The sequence below is a fragment of the Lepus europaeus genome, chromosome 6 (assembly GCF_033115175.1).
Source record: "Lepus europaeus isolate LE1 chromosome 6, mLepTim1.pri, whole genome shotgun sequence".
Lineage (NCBI taxonomy): Eukaryota > Metazoa > Chordata > Mammalia > Lagomorpha > Leporidae > Lepus > Lepus europaeus.
In genome coordinates this window covers 1,700,275-1,712,733 of record NC_084832.1, presented here as the reverse complement: position 1 = coordinate 1,712,733, position 12,459 = coordinate 1,700,275, and positions in this window count along the sequence as shown.

Below are 12,459 nucleotides of genomic sequence, written 5' to 3'. Positions count from 1 at the left end.
AGGGTGTGTGAGCCAGACCAGCACCCCAGCACTGCCCAGTCAGGGCCAGCTGGCAGAGAGCACCCAGCGCACCAGAGCAGTGAGCGTGTCACAGCCTGGGGCGCAGCTCCCCAGGGCCTGATCGTCAGCCCCTGGATCCCTGGACGTCACCAGCAGCCAGAGCAGGAGCTGAAGGGCAGGCGGTGGGGCCGCAGAGCCCCAGGGGCCCCGCCTCCTCACAGGCTGGGATTTCACACGCTCGTCTGGGGCCCACAGCCAGGCCAGGGCAGCAGGGAACCACGCATCCACAGAGTGCACTCGGCTGCAGTCCCCTGGTGCCCCAGAGCTACAGGAGACCCATTCCCGAGGGGGACGCGCGGCCCTCCCGTGATTCCCCGTGTAGACCGGCCACGGTGACCAGCCCAGGCCTGTGGTTCCGGCCTGAGCGTCCTGGGATTTTGGTGTCCATGGGAGTCCTGAGCCTGCCCGAGCAGACACGGGGCCACGGCTGTCCTGTGGAACCCACAGCTCCCCGCGGCACGTTTCCTGCAGGACCACAGGGCACAGACCGCCTCGTTGCACAGCTGTGCCTCCTGGGGCATCAGGCCCACCCGGCCGATTCCAGGATGAATGCTGGATTGTGCGAGTGTAGGAGAGCATGGTCTGTCTGCTGAGAATCTAAGGTCTGGAAAGTATGGGCACAGCCTCCTGTGCTCACCTCCTCCCCCATGTGACCTCACCCCGTCCTCCCCTCCTCCTGCGTGACCTCACCCCTGTCCTCCACTCCTCCACCTGGGTGACCTCCCTCCAGTCCTCACCTCCTCCTGTGTGACCTCACCCCTGTCCTCCCCTCCTCCAGTCCTCCCCTCCTCCTGCGTGACCTCACCCCTGTCCTCCCCTCCTCCACCTGGGTGACCTCACCCCTGTCCTCCCCTCCTCCTGCGTGACCTCACCCCTGTCCTCCCCTCCTCCACCTGGGTGACCTCCCTCCAGTCCTCACCTCCTCCTGTGTGACCTCACCCCTGTCCTCCCCTCCTCCTGCGTGACCTCACCCCTGTCCTCCCCTCCTCCACCTGGGTGACCTCCCTCCAGTCCTCCCCTCCTCCTGCGTGACCTCACCCTGTCCTCCCCTCCTCCTGTGTGACCTCACCCCTGTCCTCCCATCCTCCACCTGCGTGACCTCACCCCAGTCCTCCCCTCCTCCACCTGGGTGACCTCCCTCCTGTCCTCCCCTCCTCCTGTGTGACCTCACCCCTGTCCTCCCCTCCTCCAGTCCTCCCCTCCTCCTGCGTGACCTCACCCCTGTCCTCCTCCTCCTGTGTGACCTCACCACTGTCCTCCCCTCCTCCTGACCTCCCTCCTGTCCTCACCTCCCTCCTGTCCTCCCCTCCTCCTGCGTGACCTCACCCCTGTCCTCCCCTCCCCCGTGTGACCTCACCCCGTCCTCACCTCCTCCTGTGTGACCTCACCCCTGTCCTCCCCTCCTCCTGTGTGACCTCACCCCTGTCCTCCCCTCCTCCTGTGTGACCTCCCTCCTGTCCTCCCCTCCTCCTGTGTGACCTCACCCCTGTCCTCCCCTCCTCCTGGGTGACCTCCCTCCAGTCCTCATCTCCTCCTGTGTGACCTCACCCTTGTACTCCCCTCCTCCTCCTGTGTGACCTCCCTCCTGTCCTCACCTCCTCCTGTCCTCCCCTCCTCCTGTGTGACCTCACCCCTGTCCTCACCTCCTCTTGTGTGACCTCCCTCCTGTCCTCCCCTCCTCCTGTGAGACCTCACCCCTGTCCTCCTCCTCCTGTGTGACCTCACCCCTGTCCTCCCCTCCTCCTGACCTCCCTCCTGTCCTCACCTCCCTCCTGTCCTCCCCTCCTCCTGTGAGACCTCACCCCTGTCCTCACCTCCTCCTGTGAGGCCTCACCCCTGTCCTCCCCTCCTCCCGTGTGACCTCACCCCTGTCCTCACCTCCTGCTCTCTTCTTCCTCTTGTCCCCCGGTGTGACCTCCCTCCCCTCACTCTCTGCCTCCTGTTCCTCCTGCCGGGCTCTGAGCTCCCCTCCCTCCACCCTGCCTTTCCTGCATGCCCGTGCCCTTCATTCTCTGCAGAGCCGCCCCTCCGCTCGACCTGGGAAGCTGTCCTCCACACACTCCTGCCTCTGACACGTGTGTGGCAGGTGCTGTGAGCCTTACGCTCCTGTCCTGTGCCTCTGCCGCTGCGTTCTGCCCTGCGTGGGATGAATGCCCAGTCCCCTAGGCCTCACCCAGTCCCCTTCCCCTGGGGTCTGGCCTCCCTGGCTCCTGGGCCCCTCGGGTCTGCGGCCGTTGACCTCAGCTGGCTGTGCTTGGCTCTGCAGCACCTGTCTCACTGGCCGCACACTCCCTGCCCCACGCCGCTGCCGGTTCCGCCCAGGGGCACTTTGCATTTGTCCCCTCTCTCTGGAGTCCTTGTCCCAGCGTCCCCTGTGGAGGACCTGCTCTGGACCACCTGTCAGGCAGGTGGGGTCTGCCCTCAGCACAGTAGCTGGCTTTAGTAAGCTTCGGAGAAGCTTGTCAAGGTCATGAACCTCAAACGGGAAGGGTCCAGTGTGTGTGCAGGAGTTGGGGCAGTACTGACCAAAGTGAGATGGGGACAAGAGGACCCAGTGCGGCTTCTCCACCTGCCACTCCCTGCAGTGCTGCGCCAGGGCTAGCCGCTCCTGATCCCTCGGCAAGCACACAAGGCCGGAGGCCGCCATGTGCAGCCCAGAGCCGCCGCGTGCCTTTGCCACAGTGCGTGAAGTGCCCCGGCAGATTCGGGTGCAGCATAGCCAGAGCAGGGAGGCTTCCAGTGGGGGCGGGGGAGACCCCGGGGGGAGGGGCTCCAGGAAGGGCACGGGGCAGAGCTGAGCCCAAGGCTTGGTTCTTCCGTCCCCACACTCGAAGTGCTCATTGCCCCCTGTGCACCAGTTGTCCGGCTGCTTGAGGGCCTCGTCCATGTCTTCTACACCTGTGTGTCCCTTCTCCCGTCCTCCTCCCCTGTGACCCCACCCTGTGCGGAGCTGGAGCACGCTCCGACCCATGCCGCAGCAGGCCGGCGCTGTGGTTCTGCCAGGTGGCCCCGGACCTGCCCATCCCCCGGGGCGTGATGAGCAGCGAGACCCACAGCCAAGCGGTGGGAAAACAACCGGGAAATTGAGCCGTGATTTCTGCCAAGCACCTTGCTGCCGGCGAGAGTAATTTGAGAATAAAACGCTCCTGTTCTCAGTGAAGGCCTCGGGGCATGTTCTCACTCTCCTCCTGCTTGGGCAGAGGCTCTGCGCCCTGACACCGCACCGCGCCCGCAGCGGCGACGACAGCCCCCAGGTCGGGGAGCTCCTGCTGCGCACTCGGGCTTTTACATAAATGGTGCTGTGGCTGCCCGGGTAGCCTGTGGGGGGACGACGCCGGCCGCAGGAGCGCTCAAGGGCTGCCGAGGGCACAGGGGTGCCCGGGGCTGGCTGGGGGCCAGACGTCACCCCAGCTTAGCTCAGCTTTCCAGCACGTGAGTCCCCAGAGACCCAGCCGGGAAGTGGAATCTGCGCCTGGGGACAGGAGCGAGCGTGTCAGAACACGCCACACGGCACCTCGTGTTTGCATGTTTGCGTGCAGTTCTTGGCCCATTTCAAGAGCCCCCTCCCCAGCTTCTCACTCTGGTGGCTGGAGAGAGACCCCTGCAGCCAGCACGGTCCAGTGTCTGCCCACCCCCTCGCCAGGGCCGGGCCGCAGGTGCAGTGGGATGGCCGTGGTGCTGGGAAGCCCAGGAAGCCGGCGTGAGTTCGGGGGCCCCCTGCTGCCAGCCTCCCCCTCCCTCTCAGCCCCCACTCAACCCCACACCGCACGTGTTCCTCCTGACGTCTCATTGGTTTTCCTAAGTAAGAAGTGTGGGAAGAGCAACGCAGGGCCGGCTCTGGCCCTGCCCATCTTCTAGGCTGTCAGCAGGAGGCAGATGGGCCCGGGCACCCAGGGCTTGGCGGGGGGAGGCCTGTGCGAGAGTCCACTGTGCCCCTCCTCCCCCTCCTCCCTCTCCTCCCCCTCCCCCGCCTCCCCCTCTCCAGGCACCCAGGGCTTGGCGGGTGGAGGCCTGTGCGAGAGTCCACTGTGCCCCTCCTCCCCCTCCTCCCTCTCCTCCCCCCCCCTCCCCCGCCTCCCCCTCCCCAGGCCTTGGCGGGTGGAGGCCTGTGCGAGAGTCCACTGTGCTCCTCCTCCTTCTCCCCTCCCCCTCCCCCCTCCCCCGCCTCCCCCCTCCCCCGCCTCCCCCTCCCCCCTCCCCCGCTCCCCCCTCCCCCGCTTCCCCTTCCCCCTCCCCCCTCCCCCGCCTCCCCCTCCCCAGGCACCCAGGGCTTGGCGGGGGGAGGCCTGTGCGAGAGTCCACTGTGCTCCTCCTCCCCCTCCTCCCTCTCCTCCCCCTCCCCCCTCCCCCGCCTCCCCCACCTTCCCCTCTCCGGGCACCCAGGGCTTGGCGGGTGGAGGCCTGTGCGAGAGTCCACTGTGTTCCTCCTCCTCCCCCGCCTCCCCCTCCCCAGGCACCCAGGGCTTTGCGGGTGGAGACCTGCACAAGAGTCCACTGTGCTCCTCCTCCTCCTCCCCCTCCTCCCCCTCCTCCCCCTTCTCCCCCTCCCCCTCTTCCTCCACCTCCTCCACCTCCTCCACCTCCACCCAGGAACCCGGGCGGCACCCAGGCCCCTCTGGACTCAGCCCCACTTGTCTGGGGCTCCACAACTCCCGATGCCCTGGTGATGACAACAGGTCCCGAACGCTCGTGCCGTCACATTTGCCGAGCTGAACTGACGCTGGGCACGTGGGCCTGGGTGCCATGCACAGGGCATCAGCTTTCTGATAAGAGACCAAGCCTTAGAAATAAATCAGAACTCGGAAACTAAAACCAAACACACATGGTAGAGAGTAAAAAAAATAATAATAACAAAGCCAGCCGGGAGATGAATAGCAAGGCAGCAGATGTGGAGGCCCAGGAGAGATCTGATAACGGGCGTTTGACTGCGGCACGAGCTGACTCCACAGTTGGCGTGTGCTTGCTGTGCGCTGATCTAGCTCGGAGCCGACCCACCCACACTTGCAGGCGGGAGGCGCTGCTTAGCTCCTGGTGGCTGAGTAACAGGAAAATGTGCAGATAGTTGCAAGGGGGTGGTTGAGCTCTGTGGGCCACGGAGAATTCCGGGGGCCTAGTGGGTTTTGCCAGCTGCTTGCCAGGCTATAGACCACGTCTCCCCCTACCCCCCGACCTGGCCGTGGCAGGAGGCCCCTGTCAGGAGCAAGGGCGAGAAGGAGACATAACCCCTCCAGGGCCTCCAGGGCCCTGTCCACGCAGGGGACAAGGACCCTAATAGCAGCACCGTGGACAGGGACCTGACCAAGCCGGGATCAGGCAGGGCGGCCGTGGACACAGCCCTGCAGGCTGGGGTCACCCCTGTTCCACGGAGACCGCGTGAGTCCCTTCCTCGCGTTCCAGCCGTGTCCTCTGTCGTCCGTCTTCACGTGCAGGGTCTCGGGCCGGCGCGGTGGCCCAGCCACAGGCATCGTCTCGGCACCTGGTACCCTTGCATCACTCACTCACTCGCAGAGTGTCCACCAGCCCGGGGCGCTGGGTCAGAACTGGATAGTTTTCTTCCTAAAAACGGTTCACGTCCTATTCATTAATAATTTTGAAATTCAGGAGTTACTGGCCCTGGCCATCTTCCACTCATGCGAGCGACAGCCAAGAGCATCTTCTCCAAGCCTTGTCCTCTCGCGCAGAGCCTGCTCCTGGCCATCCCCTCGCGGGCAGATCTAAGCCTGCTCTGCATTTCCTGGGGTATCAGCTCCCAGAAACCCCAGGAGGCTGGCCCCCACAGCCCGGAGCCCGGTTTCACTTTGCGACTGGAGCTGACCAGTGTGAAGGCTGGACCGTCACTTCTACCTGAGTTAGGACACGCGTGCAGAGCCGGGCTGTGCACCTCGGAGGGGCTCGTCCAGAGACGGGTTCCCAGGAATCCGCTGGTGTTGGGTGTCCAGCTCCCAGGGGCAGAGGCGTTCGAGTGAGCTGAAATCCATCCCATAATGAGCACACAGGATCCTCAGCTTTGAGGAGACATGAATGCGTCCCTGTGCCCGCGGGCGACACTTTGATGCGACCTGGGGATGAATGACCCCTCTGTCCAGGCCTGCCTGTGGCCCTGGCACCGTGGGAACTAGACACGGGCATGGCCCAGCCCTGCCGTGGGGGCCCCGGGGAACAAAGCCGTCTCTCTCACAGCTCCCCCACTCCGTGAGACCTGAGCTCCCATGAGACCCTTGTCCTGCCTGCCCCGGTGCCCAGCCCCATCCGTCCAGGCAGGTGGAACCTGGCGCCCATCATCACTCATCAGGAGGCCTCTCGTCTCTAGCCGAAGCGCAGCACAGCGTGAGTCCTGGGCGTGACGTCAGGAGCAGACCCCAGTGCCCCGGCCCAGGATAAACGCTCTGACGTGCACTCCCAGCCCGGTCTGCTGAGCGCAAACCGACGCCCGCTCAGGCCTTGCGTCCCCAGCGTCCCCTGGGCCTTCCCGAGCCTCCATGTCCTCGCGACACCAGCACTGCTGGGCAGCACCGAGGCCCCGAGGTGCTGGTTGCATTCTGTGTGTGGAGCGCGTTTGCTGGCCATGGGCTCCCTGTGCAGCGGCGCTCACTGCACAGGTGAGGGGCGTGGAGTCGCACAGGCATGGATGCTCGTGTCCGTTCCGGCCTCACTTCTGCACACCTGCAGGAGCCAGAACAAGTCACTGAGCTTCCCTGACCGTGAGGAGGAAGGAAATGAGAACTCAACCAGAAGAACGCGGTTATCAGGGAGCAGCCCTATGATTACCAGCTAACCTGCTTGTGATCTCTCTGGTCCGGGCAGTCCTCTGGAGCTCCAATTCTGAGCAGTAGGGAGGGGTGTGGATAGATGGGTGATTCGTGGATAGACAGGTGGGCGGCTGATGATGGGCTTATAGATGCATGGTAAGTAGCTGAATGGGCAGATGACGCACAGATGGATAGACAGCGAGAGGACAGATGAGATGGCTAACTACATACAGGTGTTCGCCAGGCTAGGCTGCTGGCAGGTAGACACACAAGGTGGCTGGGTGGATGGAAGGGGCACAGCCCGGCCACAGGGCCCGCGGTCGCTCCTGACACCCCCAGGGCTGTTTGCTGTGCCGATGCACCAGGTGAGCGTAGGGGGTGAGAGGCACCTTTCTTCCTCACGTGAGAAGGGAAAGGAGAGGAGGCGGCAGCCGGGGAGGGTGTGGCAGGCGCAGGCATGGTCCTCGCACGCACAGCGGTCTTCAAAAGCCAGGCCCGGGAAAGCGAGGGTGGTGGCCGTCTTCCACAAGAGCATCGCCGGCAGGCGTCTGCCTTCCCCAGGAGCTGCAAGGCAGCTCTGCCCCATACCCGCCAAGTCCCCCGCTCCTCGCTCACTTCTCTGGCTGGGACCTGGGGCCTCCCAACCCTGGGGTCCGCTCAGCCCACATCTTCTCCAGAGGACCCTACCCACAGCCCCATCTGAGCCCCAAGCCTGGAGTAATCAGATGTTGTCTCCGGACACTTCCATCAAATCTACACACGGCAGACAAGGGAAAGGCGAAGAAGGGCAGGTGGAGGGGGCCCCAGGCCCCACCCGTGGCTCCCACAAGAGCCCTGAGCGCCTTGGAGGGCCGAGGCGCCCAGCATCAACCCCAAGGTGCTCACGCACATGCTTGGGGAAACAGGTGCGTGTGGACATGACCGGGCTGCACCTGCGGTCGCCCTGGGCGACTGGAGCCGGCTGCACCCGCCCTGGCACTCAGGAAGCCACGGCACGCAAGGCCCTCGTGTGGGATAAAGGCCTGTGTCAGCATTTCTGCGGTGAATTCCTGTCTTCAATGATTTCTAATGAAGCGTCTCTTTAAACTGGTTTCAGCTGCGCGCGCTATATGCAGCCAAGAGAATAGATCCCCCCGGCGTTTTTAGCACTCCGCTAACTATGAAATTGTTTGATTTTTACAAAACACACTTAGCAAATTGTTAAAAGTATTGGCTAAACACAGCATTTCATAAATGAAATGTTGAAGTGATCAAGATGTTGAACTTTAAAACCATCTGTTTTTGCTGAGCGGAGCCTCTTCCCGCAAAGTTCAGTCGGGGTTTCCGCCGTGGCTTCGCACGGCGTCGTGAGTGCGTCGCTCCATGTGGTAAATATCACGCCATTACACACTCTAATTACCTGATTACATTCATTTACATTAAATTTGTAATTAAATGCAATTTCATGCTTACGGAGGGAAAATCCTTTTGGAGCGTGGCGAACAAACTCTCCACAGCCCCGCGTGCGGCCGGGAGAGAGCAGCGAGCGAGTCCCACGGGCACGTGGTGTGCGGGCGGCAGCGGGTGCAGGGCTCGGTGCGTCGGCTGCTCTGGTCTTGGGGTCTTGAGGTGATGAGGTTAGGGTGAGACACTGCGTAGGCTTGTGAGCAAGGTCAGCCTGGGGGGGGGGACGGTGACGGCGGCCACGTGACAGGAAGTGGTCAGGGCCACCGCTGGCCTGTTTCCTGACCAAGGATTTTTAAGTCAGAAAGATTTTTTCTGCACTTGCAGAATTTCGTAACCGTTTTCCAAATTCTGCCTCCTGCCATCACCATAGCAACCACGGCTTCTGGCAACCAGGAGGGGCGCACAGCTTGGCCTTGCATGGCTAATTTTATCTCCTTCTGGGAACGCTGGGCCCCGCGTGACAGCCCGGAAGCCCAGCGTGGCAGTGAAGGGTCTTCGGAGGGCTGTTGGCTTTGCTGGCCATCTTGGTACCCAGGATGGTGTTGGGGATCGGGGTCACCCCGGCGTCCAGCACAGCCAGGTCATGGAAACACCAGACGGCGTCTCACGGGGACACGGGAGGGGCCTCAGTGTCCCCCGAGCCTCGGTGGGCATCTAGCCCAGGTGCCTGGGGCCTCCTCCCAGGGCCAGAGTGGCTGTCCAAACCAAACAGGAAAACACAGGCCTCCTTGCTGAGAGGGTGCCTACACGAGGCTGCGCCCCAGGCCTGACCAGTGCCAACCCCAGGCTGTACCCCGGGCCTGACCAGTGCCAACCCCAGGCTATACCCCGGGCCTGACCAATGCAACCCCAGGCTATGCCCCGGGCCCGACCAGTGCGACCCCAGGCTGTGCCCCAGGCCCAACCAGTGCGACCCCAGGCTGTGCCCCGGGCCTGACCAGTGCCGACCCCAGGCTATACCCCAGGCCTGACCAGTGCCAACCCCAGGCTGTGCCCCAGGCCCAACAAGTGCGACCCCAGGCTGTGCCCCAGGACTGACCAGTGCGACCCCAGGCTGTGCCCCAGGACTGACCAGTGCCGACTCAAGGCCTTGCTCCAGGGTTTCTGGTATGAGAAAGTGAGAGAGTGGGTGTTCCTGAGAACAGACGTTGCTCACCGGCTCCCAGGGAGGTGGCTTTTGGCATCTTGGGAGCCATCCCTGGAGAACTTCTGGCCGGGTTGCACCATATGCAGGTTGTTAGGGCCCCCGTGAGTGGTGTCCCCCTCCTCATCTAAGCTGGACGCCTGCTGCTGGGGTCACTGAGCAACAGGGCTGTGTCTGCCCTGCAGGCCCTGCCCACTGCCCCCTCTGGGAGGTGCTGGCAGAGAGGGGTGGCCTGCTCTGTTCCCCCCCGGGAACCAGGGCACTGCAGGGCCACCCTCCTCCCAGGGCCGGCATGGGAAATGGTGGCCAGCGGGCTGGCTGCAGGGGCCTGGTCAGTAGCTGCAGTCCAGTGGGCGCCCACTCAGGGACTTTATCATGGGAAAGACTGGAGCCAGCCTGGCCCTGTTGGACCCCAAGGGCTCCGTGACCAATTCCAGGCCCAGGGGAAAGAGGGATGCTCTGAGAATCGCATTGTAAAATGTAGGTATTTCCTGTGGCTCTGTCCATGTTTTGGTCCCAGAACGGGAGTCCTTGGTCTACTCCTCAACCCAGACATGGTGGTGACATTCTGTGGGCGTCTGAAAAACGTGCAAAGGGTGGAGCCACCACCCGAGTGCCGTGTCCAGCCTGGGTGGACAGTCGGGTCGAGCACGAAAGAGTGTGACTTAGAAACTGGGTGATTGCTTGGAAGACTACATCGTCACAGTCTTGGGGGACCACTGTCCCGCCCGGCACTCGCTGTTCCAACGGCAGGGTCCCCTCGGCGAGGTCCGCCCCTGCCCCTGCTCAGGAGGACGGGGACGGGGGCCCCACGGGGTGTTACTTCCTCCCGGGCCGCGGTTGCTGACCCCTCCCGGGCCACTGAGCTGCGCCCGGGCTCGTGCTGTATTTCCGTGGCATTCTCAGGCGAGACACCGTTCACTCGCTCATTCGTTCAGATTTAACAAAATACCGGACGCGGTTGTTCAAGTGCTTCGTGCCCAGATTGCCACGGCGACAGGAGACCGAAGAGGAGTGCGGCTCAGGCTGACGGCAGCTCCAGGCGGAGGCCTTGCCCGGGACGGCTTCAGGTCTGCCGGAAAGCTCACGGTGCCCGTACCCGCACTCGGGGCCTCGCCATCACCCCGTGCCGGCCCACCCCTTCCTGGCTCCCCCCATGTACCCGTGCTGCCATCTCGGTGACAGCCTGTCTGCTTCACCCTGGAGGCCCCACCTCTGTTCCTCCCTAACCAAATCCATCCAGACGAGCACCGTGGGGACAGGGGCGAGACCTGGTGATGTAGGTGACGTGTCTGCCTCTCAAGGGAGCAGCACTGGGCGTGTCGCTAAGTACAGGGAGCCGTGACCCTGGCAGCAGACGGCCTCAAGGGGCAGGGGGAGACACCCTGGGGTGAGACCAGGCCCCTGGTGTGTCCCAGAGGGTGTCCGCTGGGCAGAGTTGTGCGAGGGCAGAGTGGGGTGGCCGGGGCACCACTGGCTGACCCCTCTGAGGCTCCCGAGAGGGTGGCTGACCCAGGAGATGGGGCAGAGTCGTCCTCGTGTCCTAGAAGAACAGACGCACCTGCACTTCCAGGGCAGCTCTGCAGACTGGACAGGGCCCGGGCAGGCACAGGTCGGGGGTGGAGGCGCGGGCGCCCGTTGGTGCCGGGGGTCACGGCCCCTGCGCCCGCTCCCCAGCCGCAACCACACCTCCCTGCCTCCCTTCCACGCGCCCCAAGCCTGTGAAGGCTCTTCCTGTGTGCATGGACACCGCGCCTCGTCCTCCCGGTGATCGTCAAAGGAAGCCTTTCCCGTCGCCAGCGATGGAGAAGCAAAGCTGGCGCCACAGCGGACTTGCTAGTGGTGCTGCAGCCAGCAGTGGCTCCGCACCCTTTAGAGGGGTTCCCGCATTGCTCTGCGAGAGTGGGAGCAGCAGCAGCTTGGGGGTCCCCTCCCCACCACAGGTGCTTGCCTGGGGCAAGACGACCAGCCTGTCCCTTGGCGCCTGCTTGGTCGTCTGGTCCTCAGGACGTGCAGTGAATACCCCTTTCACAGATGGGGAAACTGAGGGTTACCAAACCTGAGCGACTGCCCCGACCGCACAGACCGAAGGTGCGGCTGGCACAGCCACCATGTGGTCACCTGCTCACCCAGGCACCGACTTCACTGCCGATTCATCCGGGGAACATTTTCCAACAAGGGCCCCTGGCCTGCCTGGAGCCGTGACTGTCACAAAACCTCTTCTGGGGGCCAGCGCTGTGGCACAGCGAGTTAACGCCCTGGCCTGAAGCGCCGGCATCCCATATGGGCAATGGTTCGAGACCTGGCTGCTCCACTTCCTGTCCAGCTCTCTGCTATGGCCCAGGAAAGCAGTAGAAGATGACCCAAGTCCTTGGGCCCCTGTACCCACGTAGGAGACCGGGAAGAAGCTCCTGGCTTTGGATCGGCACAGCTCCGGCCATTGCAACCATCTGGGGAGTGAACCATCGGATGAAAGATCTCTCTCTCTCTCTCTCTGCCTCTCCTCTCTCTGTGTAACTCTTTCAAATAAATAAATAAATCTTAAAAAAAAAAAAAAAAAAAAAAAAACCTCTTCTGGAAAACCTTCCCAAGCCCTCGGCCCCCGTGAGCTGGGCCAGCGGGGGGAAGGGACGGTCTCCGTGGTGCGCCCTTGCTCCGCCGCCCAGGCCAGCGCAGGGGCCTGCCGCCTGCTTCACCTCGCCATCGTTTCCTGGCACTGCCAGACTGCAGCCCTCGCACACACAGCGCCGGCTGAGATGTGCCATTGACAGTTCGGGAGCTAAGCAGGTGCAGCAGGGAAAAGAAAAAAAAAAAGCCCAGCCGCCTTTTCGGAAGTCAGATGGCATTGTGCAGCAAACAGAAGGCAACGCTGATTTCAAAGCCCAGAATCAGAGCCTTTCATCTGTGTGGAATGTATCAATTTGGAATGCACAATTTGAAATTGCTGGTTATAGAATTTGCCACATTTGATTGTAGTATAATTTTCCGAGGCTACAGCATCCAGCTCCCAACCTGGGGACAAGCTCTCATCCAGGTTTATTGCTTCTGGGACGTCACCTG